This window comes from Leptonychotes weddellii, chromosome 1 (genome assembly GCF_054177405.1).
Source record: "Leptonychotes weddellii isolate Sample4059 chromosome 1, ASM5417740v2, whole genome shotgun sequence".
Classification (NCBI taxonomy): Eukaryota; Metazoa; Chordata; class Mammalia; order Carnivora; family Phocidae; genus Leptonychotes; species Leptonychotes weddellii.
The window spans coordinates 184,929,141-184,946,874 of record NC_138369.1 but is presented as its reverse complement, the minus strand read 5'-3'; positions in this window follow the sequence as shown (position 1 = coordinate 184,946,874).

Genomic DNA, 17,734 nt, shown 5'->3' with positions numbered 1-17,734 from the left:
CCCTCTGTACGTAAGGAATCTCTTCCCCCTAACTGCCCTTAAGATGGTTTCCTTGGTTCTAAGATTTGCAAGTTTTACTATTACATGCCAGGGTGTTGGCCTGTTTTCCTTGATCTTGGGAGGGGTCCTCTCTGCCTCTAGGATACGAATGTTTGTTTCATTCCCCAGATTAGGGAAGTTCTCAGCTACGATTTGCTCAAATATATCTTCTAGTCCTCTCTCTCTCTCCACTCCCTCCGGGATTCCAATAATTCTGACATTGGAACGCTTCATGGTGTCACTTATTTCTCTGATTCTATTTTCATGGATCCTGAGTTGTTTTTCCCTGGCCTCCTCTTTTCCCTTTTTAGCTATTAAATTGTCTTGCAGGTCGCTGATTCATTCTTCTGCCTCACTTACCCTAGCTGTTAGATTATCTAGATTAGACTGGATCTCATTGATAGCATTTTTAAGTTCTGCCAGTTCAGCTTTAATTTCTGCCCTTAGAGACTCTATGTTGCCATTAATTGATTTCTCCATTCTAGCCATTGTCTTCACAATTGCTAGCCTGAATTCCATCTCCAACATCTTGGTTATATCTGCATCCATTTGTAAATCTGTGGCATAAGTCATAATCTCTGAGTCTTTCCTATTTCGGGGGTTCCTCCTCCTAGTCATTCTGTTGATGGGTGGTTGAGGGGATGTACAGAGTTCAAATTATTGACCAGAACCCAAGCAAGATGCACCTGTTTTCTAGGGACATTAGGGTTGCTGGCCTCTTGTTCTCCCAGCCTATCTTCTGGGGGAGGGGCCTGCTGGGCTGTTACTCAGGCAACCCTGTTTGGGTGGAGTTGCCCTGACCCCTGTGGCGGGGGATGGGCTCAGTGGGAACCAGTTTTTGGGGCTTTTGTTCTCTGGCAGCTTTCTGTGTCTCTTCCAAGAGTCAGAGCAGAAGAGACCGTCTCCAACCCTCTGCCTCAGAGCAGAGAGATCGCAGTTTGTTCTTCAGTGAGCTCTCCAGGCCACACTATCTCTGTTTCTGTCTGTGCCCTATAAACTGCAGCATCCTGGGTTGTGTGCCCCTCTGCAGCGCCCCCTGTCCTGCCTCCAGGTCGGGGCACGTTTCTGCCCTTTGTGCTTCTAAAACCGCCAGTTGCCCCCAGTTTGCACACACAACTTGCCACTCTGAGTTTCTGTCCCAGGGGCTGGCCTAAAGTCCTTTCCCCTCCGCTACCGTCTGCGAGTCTGTGTCCCCTCCCCAGCGTGTGAGGCTGTCGCTCACCGGCGGTGTAGGATCCCCACAGCCAGGCTCCCTTCTGCTGCTGTTTATTCTCCAGTATCTGCTCGCAGAATCATGGCTCCCCACTTTGTACCTTGGAACCAACCGCCTGTGATATTCTGTTTGTAGAGATCCAGATCTTCTTACATCTCAGGCTGGTTTCATGGGTGCTCAGAGTGGTCTGGTAGATATCCAGCTCAATTCCAGGACCAGTTGGGATAGGGTCCCCTACTCCTCCGCCATCTTTTCTCTCTATCTAAAATTACAGTCTTTGTCCTGTTTAATATTCTACCTGGAACTCCACTTCATCAGAAATAAACTGTCATACTTTCCTATTTTTTAAAATCTATTTTTAAAATTTATATAATTTTTGCACATGCTCCTTCTTAACTTTTTCTGGTCATTTTATTTCAATATACCCCTTGAGAGCAGAGTGTGTTTGATTTTAAAAATCCAATCTGATCACCTTTTAAAAAAAATTTAAATCCAATTAGCCAATATATAGTACATCATTAGTTTTTGGTGTAGTGTTCAATGATTCATTTGTTGTGTATAACACCCAGTGCTCATCACATCACCTGCCCTCCTTAATGCCCATCACCCAGTTACCCCATCCCCCCCCCCCACATCCCTTTCCACAACCCTCAGTTTGTTTCCTAGAGTCAAGAGTCTCTCATGGTTTGTCTCCCTCTCTGAATTTTTCCCATTCAGTTTTCCCTGCCCCTATGATCCTTTGCGCTATTCCTTATATTCCACATATGAGTGAAGCCATATGATAATTGTCTTTCTCTGACCGACTTATTTCACTTAGCATAATCCCCTCCAGCTCCAACCATGTCGATGCAAATGGTGGGTATTCATCCTTTTCGATGGCTGAGTAATATTCCATTGTATATATGAACCACATCTTCTTTATCTTTTCATCTATTGAAGGGCATCTCAGCTCCTTCCACAGATTGGCTATTGTGGACAATCTGATCACCTTTTAATGTTTTTATTTGTTTTTGCCATGATTCTTACACTGTTTTTTTGGGTAAGTTTTTTTTCCTTTTCCCCATGTTTTCTGTTCTTTTTTTGTGTACTTATTTTTCACCTTTACACTTTCCTGGGATTTTTGAATCAATGTACTCTAGTTTTAATTTTACTAGTGGCTTTCTAAGTGAAAAAATTTCAAAATGTGTATTTCTATAAACAATCAAAATTAAGAATGAAAAAAATTTTAAACTCTTTATATCAAGTAAGGGATTTAATGCATTTTTATGTCCCTTTCCCATTCTTGAGAGTGAAAAAAAAATCACCTGTGTTTTTACATTCAGATGATTGATATTAAATAATTTTTTTTTACTAGTCTCTATCTGTAAGAGGTATTTTACATTTGTATTTAGTCTGTCGATGTTTTCATAATCTTTATTCAGATCATCTTTCATGAATTTCAGTATTCACCACCAGTCCTTTTAGATCAAGTTTTATCTTTTTGAGTCCTCTCTTGATTATCAGATGTGTGTCTCTTTATAATCTTTTATTCGTTTTATGTTCAGGCAAAACTATTGTTGCATTTTCTTTTAGCTTTCAGTGCCCTGGAAGGGACGTCTGAAGCTGCTTTAAATTTTGTTTTCTTTTGTTTCTTTTTCTTTTGCCTCTTCCCCTCTGCCCGAATTCTTAAATGCCTTTTCCTCCATTCCTTTGATTAAAGAGTTGTCAGAAAGCATCTTGATGTGGCTTCTCTCATCAATTTAGGTTGGAACATGGTGAATGAGCCCTTTCACTTCACATACTCAGGTGTTTTGTTTGTTTGTTTGTTTGCTTGTTTGTTTTTTGTTTTTGTTTTTTTGAATTCTAACATTTTCATAAAATATTTTAAATCAAAATTTTCTTTTCACCTTTTCTGGTGTCTTCCTCAAGAATTCACAGTATGTTGGGGCACCTGGGTGGCTCAGTTGGTTGAGCATCTGACTCTTGATTTGGCTCAGGTTGTAAGATCTCAGGGTCGTAATATGGAACCCCACTTGGGAATCTTGCTAGTGCTTGGTGGGAAGTCTGCTTGGGAATCTCTCTCTCCCTCTCCCTCTGTCGTCCCCCCCTCAAATAAATAAATAAATCTTAAAAAAAAAAGAATTCACAGTATGGAAGTTGGTGGTGTTGGTTCTGGATATCTGCTGTCTTTTTGCATTTCATTTTTTAAAAGATTTTATTTATTTATTAGAGAGAGAGACAGAGAGAGAGCACAAGCAGGGAGAGTGGCAGGCGGAGGGAGAGGGAGAAGCAGGCTTCCCACAGAGCAGGAGGAGTCCAATGGGGGCCTCGATCCCAGTACCCCGGGATCATGACCTGAGTCGAAGGCAGTCGCTTAACCAGCTGAGCCACCCAGGTGCCCCTTGCATTTCATTTTATCTCCTTATCCCTTCTCATTTATTCTGAACACCCAACTTTTCCTCCAAACCATGGGTTCAGTTTTCTACATGATCAAGTCTGCTTTTTGCCAGACATGAAGTGGATATTTGATTTAAGAGGGCAAACGTGTTCTCTTGCCATTCTTCATGGTCTCACCGACAACCCTTTAGATTTTATTCTCCTAATTTGCATTCTATTTTCTGGTTCTTTCTCCCTGCTCTTTGCTAAGTGGAGCCCTCTCTTTGTTATCTGTTTTCCTGAACTTCTGAATGGATAGAACATGGGAAAAAAACATGACCCCTGCATCTCCTCCTGCTGAAGCTCTTGACACCTTGCACTCGGAACTGCCACTTTCTGTGTGCGATGCACCCTCACTGTTTACCCCCTTTCTCCTTATTTCGAGTCATTTATTTAGTTTCCTTCTTCAGATAAAAGTATAAAGTGAGGCTCTGAAGGGATTATAACTATCAAAAACCTGCGCCTGCCCAACATGGGGATGGCTGAGCCATTTTCTGTTGCATACAGACCTTGGTTTCTGAGCATAGAGACAGAATAAGTGTCTGAGCTCCAACGGGGCAGCTGTTAACTTTATTTTGTAATTAGTGACATCTCCTTACATATTCTGGGAATAGTTTGTCTGCCAATAATAGTTTCATTCTCCTTGTACGGTTTTCCCTCTTTCTGTATCTTCTTCCCTCTATCTTTTTTTCTCCTATGTGGAAACTGGGGATAAACTGTATTTTAAACCAGAGGTCAATATCAATAGGATTTTTATTTTTAAGGGTATTTTTACCACTCTAGCCATCATTCTCTGGTGATGGATCCCATTTAGTCAGAGTTCTATTTAAAATGTCTATAAATGCCACAAGGCACACATTGACAAAGATAAGATGACATTCCTGGAAAGAATCAGGGTGAATAGTTGTAGTTTTCTCCCTAAGTCTGATGTGGAAAACATGTTATGATGTGGATCGTGACTTATCTTGGTAGAAATAAGCCTGGTTTGGGAATCAGAAATCCAGGTGACCTCTACTGGACTATGAGACTATGGATTTTTGTTTCTTGATCTGTAAAAGGAAGAGGCTGAGTTAAAAGATTTCTACAGTCCTATTGACTCACATTGTACATATTTTGTAATTATCAAATGAACATTGCATGCCATTTCATCTCTCTGTTGCTGAGCAAAACCTGGGGCAAGAAGAGGACGCTGCTTTCTGATAGGAACGTGGAAAGGTGCATTTGTGGATAGGCAGGATATGACCTTGCCTTTTGGTGCCAGATCTTAATATATATCTTTATTCCTTGCATTGTTCCATTGGGTGAACAAGGGGAGGAGTTGCATGCCAAAGGAGATTTTTCTTTAAAGAAATTAGGGCTGACCAAACAAGGGATTGGTTGCTATTATCAGACACTAATGGCCCCTGATAAGGTGTAATCAGATAGCCCAAAAGGCAGAGTTTAGAGCTAAGTAACCAGGTTCGCTTTATGTAGGAGATACAGTGTGGCTATGCTTGGAATGGATTCTTTTCTCTGTAAATTTTTAATCAGCTCAAAAATTTTCGTGGAACAATTTACTCCTTCCCCTCCCCCATTACTTAGCTTCTTTTGACCTTGATTAAATGGAAATGTGAATATATATGTTGATAGTAATTATTCCATATATATGTTCCACAATTACTATCAGCCAGGGAGCTTTTTGCACAAATCACACGACTTCTTATCTTTCTCCCCCCCCCCCCCCCCCCCCCCCCGCCGCCGTAATGGTGAGAGTCTGAAGTGCCACTTGAAGGGCATTTCTTAACCAAGCACGTATGTTTTTTGGAACTGGTCCATATTTTTTGAAATATCAAGTTTCAATGTTCTTATCACACACTTCTTTAAAAAATACACTATCTGGCCTTATGGAATTGATGGCACAGACAGCAGAGGGATTCTTTCTGACCCTTTCTGGGGAGATTCCTACTCTGCATTTTGTCTGTGGACCTCTAATCTGTCCATGACCATGGAGGGGGATTTTTATATATACTTTAGCCTTTCATCCACACCTCACTGCGTTTCCTTCCCTGGACTCAAGTTGCAAATGCATGGATAACAGGATCTTTTCTTTCCCTGGGTATTCAATCAGATTCATATCTGGGTTGATATCACTCCTTGCCAGCCAAAGTTAGATGCAAAACCTGGTGAGTTTTCTGGAAGCAGATGCAGAGGTGGAGTTTGGTGTGCAGCACATTTTTAGGGAACAACACATATTAAAGGAACAGGGGAGGGCGCCTGGGTGGCTCAGTTGGTTAAGCGACTGCCTTCGGCTCAGGTCATGATCCTGGAGTCCCGGGATCGAGTCCCGCATCGGGCCCCCTGCTCGGCGGGGAGTCTGCTTCTCCCTCTCCCACTCCCCGTTTGTGTTCCCTCTCTCGCTGTGTCTTTCTCTGTCAAATAAATAAATAAAATCTTAAAAAAAAAAAATAAAGAAACGGGAGAAGTGATTAGGGAGATACCCACACTTGGAACAGGCCTGATAATACCTCTGCCAACCTGGAGGGGGAGCTGTAGAGGGAATAGTATTGTGAGAGGAGCCCACTTTGACCTGATATGGTTGATCCCCTTGCTCAGTCCTTGGGTGTAGGCTGCCTTGAGAAGCCATGAACTTGGGTGGGGTCTTTCTTTTTTTTTCTTTTTAAAGATTTTATTTATTTATTTGACAGAGAGAGACACAGCGAGAGAGGGAACTCAAGCAGGGGGAGGGGGAGAGGGAGAAGCAGGCTCCCTGCAGAGCAGGGAGCCTGATGTGGGACTCGATCCCAGGACCCTAGGATCATGACCTGAGCCGAAGGCAGTCGCTCAACCGACTGAGCCACCCAGGCACCCTTGGGTGGGGTCTTTCTGTAGCTCAGGCAATTCTGAAGGAGTTAACAGCTGGGGGAACCATTTTTGAAGGAGGATATGTGTAGGCAGCACATCTCTATGTCCATCATATATCCATCCTTACCAATTACCTGTCCTTTGGGGGAATTAAGTCATATACAACCTCAAGAAGTCTATGGTTCAAGTGTGCCACCAAAGATGCATGGAATGTGCTTAGAATAGTTTGGTGCACTTCTATTACATATTCCCATGGAAAGACTTTTAAACAACTCTGGCTACTTGATTCCTCTAATGACACTGCTATAGACTGGGCACCCTGGTAACTTAATCATGAATGAGTTAGTGACACACAGTGACCATTTCCTAGTGGTTCACCTTGGGCAAGTTTCTTAACCTTCCAAAGCTATAGTTCCCTCATCTACAAAGTGGGTGAGACTGGTGAGTCCCCCTATCTCATAGGGTTATTGTAAGAATTACAAATGAGAACATCTTACAGTGCATACTAGCAGTTTAGTACATGGGAATTGGACTTTAATTTTTTTAATTATTATTTTAAAAGATTTTATTTATTTGACAGAGAGAGACACAGTGAGAGAGGGAACACAAGCAGGGGGAGTGGGAGAGGGAGAAGCAGGCTTCCTGCTGAGCAGGGAGCCCGATGTGGGACTCGATCCCAGGATCCTGGGATCATGACCTGAGCTGAAGGCAGATGCTTAACGACTGAGCCACCCAGGCACCCCAGGAAGTGGACTTTAAAAGAACACTTGTTTCTTCTACAAACACATTTGACCATCCATTACAGGTCAGGCATTGAACTACATGCTTTCTTTCCATTATCCTTTTTTTTTTAATGTTTAAAATTTTTTTTTTAAAGATTTTATTTATTCATTTGAGACACAGAGATACAGAGAGAGAGAGAGAAAACATCAGCAGGGAGAGAGGCAGAGGGAGAGGGAGAAGCAAGCTCCTTGCTGAGCCAGGAGCCCGATGTGGGGCTCAATCCCAGGACCCTGGGATCATGACCTGAGCCGAAGGCAGACACTTAACCATCTGAGCCACCCAGGTGCCCCTAAAATTTTTCATTCATTATTATTTTTACTTAAATTTTGTTAGTTAGGGATGGAGTAACTGGGTGATTAGCATTAAAGAGGGCATGTGATATGATGGGCACTGGGTGATATACTCAACTAATGAATCATTGAACATTATATAAAAAACTAATGATGTACTATACATTGGCTAATTGAATTTAAATAAAAAAATTTTGTTAACATACAGTGTAGTATTCATTTCTGGAGTAGAATTCAGTGATTCATCACTTACAACACCCAGTGCTCAACACAACAAGTGCCCTCCTAAATGCCCATCACCCATCTAACCCATCCCCCACTCACCTCCCTCCATCAACCCTCAGTTTAACCCTCACTGTTAAGAGTCTCTTATGGCTTGTTTCTCTCTCTCCTTTTTTTCTTTTCCCCCTTCGCATATGTTCATCTATATTTTTTCCTAAATTCCACATATGAGTGAGATCATATGATATTTGTCTTTCTCTGATGGACTTATTTCACTTAGCATAGTACACTTTAGCTCAATCCATGTTGTTGCAAATGGCAAGATTTCATTCTTTTTGATGGCTAAATAATATTCCGTTGTATAGATATACCACATTTCTTTATCCATTCATAAGTTGATGGACATTTGGGCTCTAGTTTGGCTATTGTTGATAATGCTGCTATAAACATCAGGGTGCATGCATACCTTGAATCTGTATTTTTCTATCTTTTGGGTAAGTACTTAGTAGTGCAATTGCTGGATCATAGAGTAGTCCTATTTCTAACTTTTTGAGGAACCTCCATACTGTTTTCCAGAGTGGCTGCACCAGTTTGCATTCCTACCAACAGTGCAAGAAGGTTCCCCTTTCTCCGCATCCTTGCTAACATCTGTTGTTTCCTGAGTTGTTAATTTTAGCCATTCTGACAGGTATGAAGTGGTATCTCATTGTGGTTTTGATTTGTATTTCCCTGATGATGAGTGATGTTGAGCATCTTTTCATGTGTCTGTTAGCCATCTTGATGTCTTCTTTGGAAAAGTGTCTATTCATGTCTTCTCATTTCTTAACTGGATTATCTGTTTTTTGGGTGTTGAGTTTGGTAAGTTCTTTATAGAATTTGATTAATAACCCTTTATCAGGTATGTCATTTGCAAATATCTTCTCCCATACTGTAAGCTGCTTTTTAGCTTTTAGTTTTGTTGATTGTTTCCTTCGCTGTGCAGAAGCTTTTTATCTTGATGAAGTCCCAATAGTTCATTTTTGCTTTTGTTTCCCTTTCCTCCGGAGATGTGTCCAGTAAGAAGTTGCTATGGCCGAGGTCAAAGAAGTTTCTGCCTTTGTTCTTCTCTAGATTTTGATGGTTTCCTGTCTCACATTACATTCTTCATCCACTTTCAATTTATTTTTGTGTATGGTGTAAGAAACTGGTCCAGTTTCATTTTTCTTCATGTTACTGTCCAGTTTTTTGCAACACTATTTGTTGAAGAGACTGTCTTTTTTTCCACAGAATATTCTTTTTTTTTTTTTTAAAGATTTTATTTATTTATTAGAGAGAGAGAGCACAAGTGAGTGGGGAGGGGCAAAGGGAGAGAGAGAAGTACTCTCCCCACTGAGCAGGGAGCCCAATTCGGGGTTTCATCCCAGGACTTCGGGATCATGACCTGAGCTGAAGGCAGATCCTTAACTGACTGAGCCACCCATGTGCCCCTCCATTGAATATTCTTTTCTGCTTTGTCAAAGATTAGTTGACCATATAATTATGGGTCAATTTCTGGGTTCTCTCTTATGTTCCATTGACCTATGTGTCTGTTTTTCTGCCAGTACCATACTGTCTTGATGATTACAGCTTTGTAATAGAGCTTGAAGTCTGGAATTGTGATGCCTCGAGTTTTGTTTCCCTTTTTCAGAATTGCTTTGGTGATTTGGGATCTTTTGTGATTCCCTGCAAATTTTAGGATTGTTTGTTTTAGCTCTGTGAGAAATGCTGGTGGTATTTTGATGGGGATTGCAATAGATGTGTAGATTGCTTTGGGTAGTATAGACATTTTAACAATGTTTGTTCTTCCAATCCATGCGTATGGAATGCTTTTCTGTTTCTTTGTGTCCTCTTCAATTTCTTTGATAAGTATTTTGTAGTTTTCAGAGCACAGATCTTTACCTCTTTAGTTAGGTTTATTTCTAAATATCTTATTGCTGGTGGTGAGCATAGCTGCCTTCTAAATATCTTATTGCTTTTGGTGCAATTGCAGTGGGATCAACTCCCTGATTTCTTTTTCTGCTGCTTCATTATTGGTGTATAGAAATGCAACAAATTTCTGCACATTGATTTTATATCCTGCAACTTTGCTGAATTCATGTATGAGCTCTAGTAATTTTTTGGTGGAGTCTTCTAGATTTTCTACAGAGTATCATGTCGTCTGCAAATATTGAAAGTTTGACTTCTTCCTTGCCAATTTGAATGCCTTTTATTTCTTTTTGTTGTCTGCTGAGGCTAGGACTTCCAGTACTGGTGAGAGTAGACATCCTTGTCTTGTTCCTAACTGTAGGGAGAGAAGCTCTCAGTTTTTCCCCATTGAGGATGATATTAGCTGTGGGTCTTTCATATATGGCTTTTATGATGTTGAGGTATGTTCCATCTATCTCTACTTTGTTGTGTTTTTTATCAAGAAAGGATGCTGTATTTTGTTAAGTGCTTTTTCTGCATCTATTGACAGGATCATAGGGTTCTTATCCTTTCTTTTATTAATGTGGTGTATCATGTTGATTGATTTGTGATAGTTGAACCACCCCTGCAGCCAAGGAATAAATCCCTCTTGATCATGGTGGATAATTCTTTAAATGTACTGTTGAATTCAATTGCTAGTATTTTACTGAGACATTTTTCATCCATGTTCATTAGGGATATTGTTCTATAATTCTCCTTTTTAGTGGCATCTTTGTCTGGTTTTGGAATCAAGGTAATGCTGGCTTCTTAGAATGAGTTTGGAAGTTTTACTTCCATTCTATTTTTTGGGACAGTTTGAGGAGATTAGATATTAACTCTTCTTTAAATGTCTGGTAGAATTCCCAGGGGAATCCATCCAGATCTGGACTTTTGTTTGTTAGGAGATTTTGGATTACTGATTCAATTTCTTTGCTAGTTATGGGTCTGTTCAAATTTTCTATTTCTTCCTGTTTCAGTTTTGGTAGTTTGTAGGTTTCTAGGAATTTTTCCATTTCTTCTAGGTTGCCCAGTATGTGGGCATATAATTTTTCATAGTAATCTCTTATAATTATTTGTGTTTCTGTGGTGTTGGTTGTGATCTCTCCCCTTTTATTCATGATTTTATCTATTTGGGTTCTTCCTCTTTTCTTTTTGATAAGTCTGGCTAGGGGTTTATCAATTTATTAATTCTTTCAAGGAACCAGCTCTTAGTTTCATTAATTGGTTCTACTGTTTTGTTTGTTTGTTTTGTTTTGTTTTTTGTTGTTTCTATATCATGTATTTTTGCTCTAATCTTCATTATTTCCCTTCTTTTGCTGGCTTTAGGCTTTATTTGATGTTCCTTTTCTCCATTATCTTGTTGAATCCTCAATGTATTAGTTTGCCAGGGCTACCTTTACAAAGGGTCAAAACCTGGGGGTTTAGAAAAAGCTTATAGTCTCAGAGCTCTGGAGGCCAGAAGTCCAAAATTAAGGTGTGGGCAGGGCAGTGCTTCCCCTGAAGTCTCCTCTTCTAGCTTCTGGAGAGTCCCAGACATTCCTTGGTCTATGAGGGCACAATTCCAATCTCTTCTCCCCTCTCCACATCATCTTCCCGCTATGTGTATCTGTCTTTATGTCCATTTTTTTTTTCTTTTTATAAGGGTACCAGTCATATTGGATTAGGACTCACTTAACAACTCCATCCTAACTCAAGTACTTCTGTAAAGACATGTATCCAAGGAAGGTCACATTCACTGGTACTGGGGATTAGGATTTCAACATATCTTTTTTGGGGGGACACAGTTCAATTCACAGCACTCACAAATCTCTATGGGGTAGGTATTATTATCCATATTTCATAGACAAGTGAACTGAGACTCAGAGAGGCCAAATAAATCACACAGCAGGCAAGTAAGGAAGTGGGCACTTGGATGCAAATCCCTCTGGCTCCCCAGGGCTTGCCCTTCCCACTAAAACATTGTTGCCTCCACATATAAAACTTCTAAGTAAACGAGGAAAGATTGAAGTTCAGGGATGAATTAAGAGGCACAAGTTGCTACAATAAAATTAGTTGTTATTGGGCAAAATAGCCTAAATGGACTAGAAGCTTGTGAGCCATTTTTCTTAAAACAACAACAAATAAAACAGCATGAAAGGCACCCACAACAAGCAGCACCTGGCAAGGGGTTCCAACCCTGCTTTTACCATTTCCTCCACTTACCTGCCATTCCTGGCACTTGAGACTGTTTTTAACCACCTGGACCTCAGTTACCCTAAAAAGAAAGTTGTCAATTTGTGTTCCATAAACTTTGACATGAAGTGGATTAAAAAGTATCTTGTATCTTGCTTTAGCAACGAGAGTTACAACAACTTCAGTAACAAACACTTTACTAATACAGGCCTCATAATAATAATATCCAGCTTCGTTTGAACATCTCCTCTGTGCCAGGCACTCAGGACCCAATAGTGCTGTCACTGAGTCTTTCCATGTGGAATGGTGTGGTCTCAGAAAAAAACTCACTGCTTTCCTTTGCTCTCACACTTCTCTGTGGTCACCAAATTTGTGGGTTCTTTTCATACTGACCAATTATCCAACACTAGCTGGGTGTCCTACAATCAGTTCAGTTCTGACACTGTCTACCTGGAGTCAGATCCCATGGTAAAGGGCTCAGTCCCATAAGGCTGCTTCCCACTGCCCATTTTAGATGCAAATCACTAGTCCTAGGTGTCACCTATTCTCCTAACTGACAGCTATAAATCAGGTTCAATAATTTGCTAGAAAAGCTCACAGAACACAGGAAAACAGTTTACTTGCTAGATTACTGGTTTATTTTGAAAGGATATGACTTAGAAATGACCGGATGGGAGAGATGCACAGGGCAAGATGTGTGGAAAGGGGTGCAGAGCTTCCATGCTCTCTCCAGGCATGCCACCCTCCTAGCACTTCCAGACATTCAGCAGCCTGGAAGCTCTCTCAACCCCATAGTTCAGTAATTTTTGTGGAGTTTTCATCACATAGGCATCATCAGTTACTAACTCAATCCTGGAGGGGCTCAAATTTCTAAGCTTCTAATCATGGCTTGGTGATTCTGGTGACCAGCCCCCATACTGAAGCTGTCCAGGAACCCACCAGGAGTCACCTCATTAGAACAAAAGGTGCTCCTAACATCCAGGAAATTCTAAGGGATTTAGGAACTTTATGTCAGAAGTCACAGTCAAAGGCCAATTATTAGAATATTAGAATTAGGGAATCACAAAAGTTTTAGGATCTCTGGCCAGGAGCCAGGGATGAAAATATATATTTCTTATTATATCACATCACAGGTGCTGAGAGGGGAACTCTGGTTCTGCTGATCAACTATATCTTCCTTCTAAAATGTTTCCTTACAATTAAGTTCATCATGACATGGCATCTTGCAAATAAAAGACACCATCTCATCCTTTGAGTTTCTAATGTGAGAAAATGAAACAGAACAGGCTGTTCTTTAGAGTGAAGGTTAGCAGGTAAGGGCCTGCAGGCCAAATTTGGCCCACCACCTATTTTTTCGAAAAAGTTTTATTCAAATACAGTGTGTGTTTGTTTATGCTTTGTCTATGGCTGCTTTCATGTTACAAGAACAGAGATGAGTATTTGCAATAGGGACCTTCTGGCCCACAAAACCTAAAACATTGACTGTTTGGCCTCTTCCAGAAAAAGTTTGCAGACTCTTGGTCTAGAGGATATACGCTGGGTAACTAACAATTTGAAGATGAGAGACCTTTGAGACTAAGAATCTAAGACCAAACATTCAGCCAAAACAGAAGCTGATAAATAGGCAGGAAGATGCAGAGGGAGTGTTGCTACCTGAAAAATAAAACTAAAATAGAGATGATGATGATGTTAGTATTGCACAAAAGCAGAAATCCAGTATGAAGACTTTTCTGCTAGAATGCATTTAATGGTTGGGTCAAGTTCAGGCCTTAACTGAATAAAACAAATGAGGTGTCTGTGGGTGCATAGGTCACCTCACACAGTAAGGCTCAATCAATTTCAGATGAATGGAAGTTGAAATGGGGTTTTAAAAAACTGGACTTAAAAATACTTTTTTTAAATTATGTTAATCACCATACATTACATCATTAGTTTTTGATGTAGTGTTCCATGATTCATTGTTTGCATATAACACCCAGTGCTCCATGCAGAACGTGCCCTCCTTAATACCCATCACCAGGTTGACCCATCCCCCTACCCGCCTCCCCTCTAGAACCCTCAGTTTGTTTTTCAGAGTCCATAGTCTCTCATGGTTCATCTCCCCCTCCGATTTCCGCCCCCTTCATTCTTCCCCTCCTGATATCTTTTTTTTTTTTTTTAACATATAATGTATTATTTGTTTCAGAGGTACAGGTCTGTGATTCATTTTCATTTGCCTAATGAGGATAAGCATTTTTCACATGATTTACTACCACCTGTATATATTTTTTGGGTGAATCATCTCTTCAAACATTTTGAAATTTTTTAATTAAATAGCTTGTTTCCTAATTATTGAATTTTTAAAAAGATTTTATTTATTTGTCAGAGAGAGAGAGAGCACAATCGGGGGAGTGGCAGACAGAGGGAGAAGCAGGCTCCCTGCTGAGCAGGGATCCCTCTGTGGGACTCAAGCCCAAGACCCTAAGATCATGACCTGAGCCAAAGGCAGACACTTAAATGACAGCCACCCAGGAGTCCCTGATTATTGATTTTTTTTTAAATTGAGATACAATTTATATACTGGGATGGTTAATTTTATTTATATGTCATCTTGGCTGGGCTGTGGTGCTCAGTGGTCTGGTCAAATACCAATCTAGATGTTGCTGTGAAGGTAAACACACAAATCCATGATGAACAAAGTATGAACTTTTATTTTTTTATTTTTTATTTTTTTAATTTAAATTCAATTAGGCAACATATAACTTTTAAAATAAAGGCAGGCTCTACTAGGGAGAGGGAGGGGAGTTGTGTAATCATGGGGTCAATCCTGCAAAGAAGTCACTTATTACAACTGGGATAATTTGACATCACTAACTGAACATTAAAGTAGTGCTTTCTAACCATTTTAACATGATCAGATATTTGCAATATTTAAAATGCACAAGAGCAAATGAATGAAGGGAGCTGTATGAACTTGTGGAAGAGAGAGAAATATGAGAACAACAGTGTGAAACACCGTCTTAAAGAGCCAGAGCTTTGTAATAAGTTGGCATCACATTCAGAAGGCTTAATTTCAAGAGATATTTATCCCAACAATAGCTGATAATAATGCTCTAATAAGTCCTATACTTTGTGCTAAGACAAAGTTAATCAGGGTTTTCTTGGGCTGTGTGATGTGCTGGAACCATCACACCATTGAGGCTCTGCCACTTACCAGCAAGAGGGTGTTAGGAAGGTAATTAGCCTCTCTGGGTCCTAATTTCATAATCTTTAAAATAAGGATAATACCTGCTTTGTTAACTTCATAGAGTTCTTGGGAGGATCACATGAGATAATGGTTGCGAAAGCGCTTTATAAAATTGTGATGATCTGCAAAGTTGGCCATTGTTGTTTTGTGGTGGATTCTTTTTTTGAAGCCAAAGTAAGGAGCCAAAACTAATATCCACTGTGTAGACCATGTCTCATAGGGTTTTTCTGTGTGTAGTTATGTTTGGGTGGGCAGAGACCTGATTTGACTCATGGTCTCTCTGAATCTGTGTGTAACTGAGTCAAAGACACAGAAATCAACAAGTTGATGCAACCGTGGGCAAAGATTTTTAACACTGAGAACTGGCAGATTGTAGATTTTAGGTGTTTTGTAAGGAAAGCTGTCTCAAAATGTGGATGACATTTTTGGATATGGTTAAAGTTTGATGTGAGTGACAAGAGTTGGATTTACATGTTGGGTAACTGAGAGACAGACATTCTTGGTTCAATTGGTTTCTTGTTGAGATGAAACTGGGTAGTGGTGGGGTACATGACCAGAGCTAGACATAGTAAATGGTGGGCAATTTAGTCATTGTCTCAGCAGTCTGCTCATTCACTTGTGTGAGCAAAGATGTATCAATGTATCCTCTATTATGGCCATTTAAAAAGTCCAGGTAACGTGTTTTGAAACAAATGCACTATCTCTACTAATATGTCAGGAAGCTATCTATGTTAAAATGAATATCTAAGAAACTATTCATACATTTCAAGCCCTTGAAACTTTTAAAAAAACTTTACTTGATGGAAGTATAAGGAAGCAGGTCATTTGTTGAAGGAATAATAGCAAAAGATTTTTAGCAATACTTCTTTGACCTCAAGTCTAAGCCATCCGGCTCGATCTGGAGTTAGTATTTGGCTGCTGGAAAGGCTTGTCAAGGTAGAGTGTTTTGGTTTCATTTGATCTGTCATCATACTAGGCTCCTGAAATTTCACCTGAACTTTAGAACCTTAGATTTGGTGAGCTCCACCCAAATTTCAACACTAACAGAGCTTTTGTATTAAGTTCAGAGTGGGAGATTGTTTGGACAAATAATTCATACCCTTTGATGGGAAGGGAAGATTTGTTTCAGGAAAGAGATTGTTTGTGCATATGCCAGGTTGGGGGCCCTAGCCCTCAATTTGCCAGTGCATTAGCGTGTCCATTAAAGGAATTGCATTTTTATTGGATCCTATCAAGTTGTTGATTGGAAAAATAAAAGTGGCATTTAAATTTTTCACTAGCTATGACAGAATAGTGATGGCACATCCAAAGAATTGGCTGGAAATGGTGAACAATTAATGATACTATTTTTCTTCCAGCCCATCCTATAGGAAGAACTATCCATTTCCTCAGTTGCTCTAAGATTGGCCCTGTGGATTATGTAAGGTGGGGTGAGCCTCCCTGTTAGGATAGAAGGGTTTAAAATATCTCTCTTCTAAATTTTCATTCTGTTAACCTTGCAAGTTTCTATAAATAAAGATACACTAACATAGTGGTGGAGTGTGAGGGGAGGGCAGCAATGAATCTAGAAACGTGAAGGTTGTATACCTTTACAGTGATATTCCTTAAAGAGGGCCCAAGCACTATGGCAAATGAAGACATCAGTTTGGTGGTTGTGGAGGGGTTCTGTAATGGATGAGTATCCATGGAGATGGGGAGGAGTCAGAAATTAAACAAATATTATCTAGTTTGTAAACTACATACGGCAAGGCCTTGTCACAGTTTTAAACCAGAAGAGCCATCAATGAACTCCCCACAGTCATTAAATTCCTAAGAATAAAGAGCCGGCTGGGCTGTGTAAGAAGTTCACTTTTTCCATGGTGTGTGGTGGATTTCTAGCACTCACATTTCTGCACCACCTTGGTTAGATTTATATACAACATGCTCTTTTCTAATTTCTGTCTTTCCATCTTCCTCAGTGCAGCAATTGGTTCATGGAGTAGCTTAGAGAAAATTTTTGCAATAATCATATTTAGCACCTTTTTATAAGTAGAAGCAATCTATTATAAATCTGGCTGCTTTCCAGTTTTTTTTTTTTAATCGGTTCTTTTTCTGTTTAGTCAGTGCGAAGCTTATTTTGACTGGAGGTGGGGGATTGTGAATTGATATTATCCTAACAGAAAACAAAGAATTTATTTCAAGCATATAAAAACATTTTTAAGATATAAAAACAAAGAATTTAAAAAAAAATTTTTTTTTATTCTTATGTTAATCCCCATACATTACATCATTAGTTTTAGATGAAGTGTTCCATGATTCATTGTTTGTGCATAACACCCAGTGCTCCATGCAGAATGTGCCCTCCTCAATACCCGCCACCAGGCTAACCCATCCTCCCACCCCCCTCCCCTCTAGAACCCTCAGTTTGTTTTTCAGAGTCCATCGTCTCTCATGGTTCGTCTACCCCTCCGATTTCCCCTGCTTCATTCTTCCCCTCCCGCTACCTTCTTCTTCTTCTTCTTTTTTTTTTTCTTAACATATATTGCATTATTTGAAAAACAAAGAATTTATATCAAGCATGTCTTAATCACA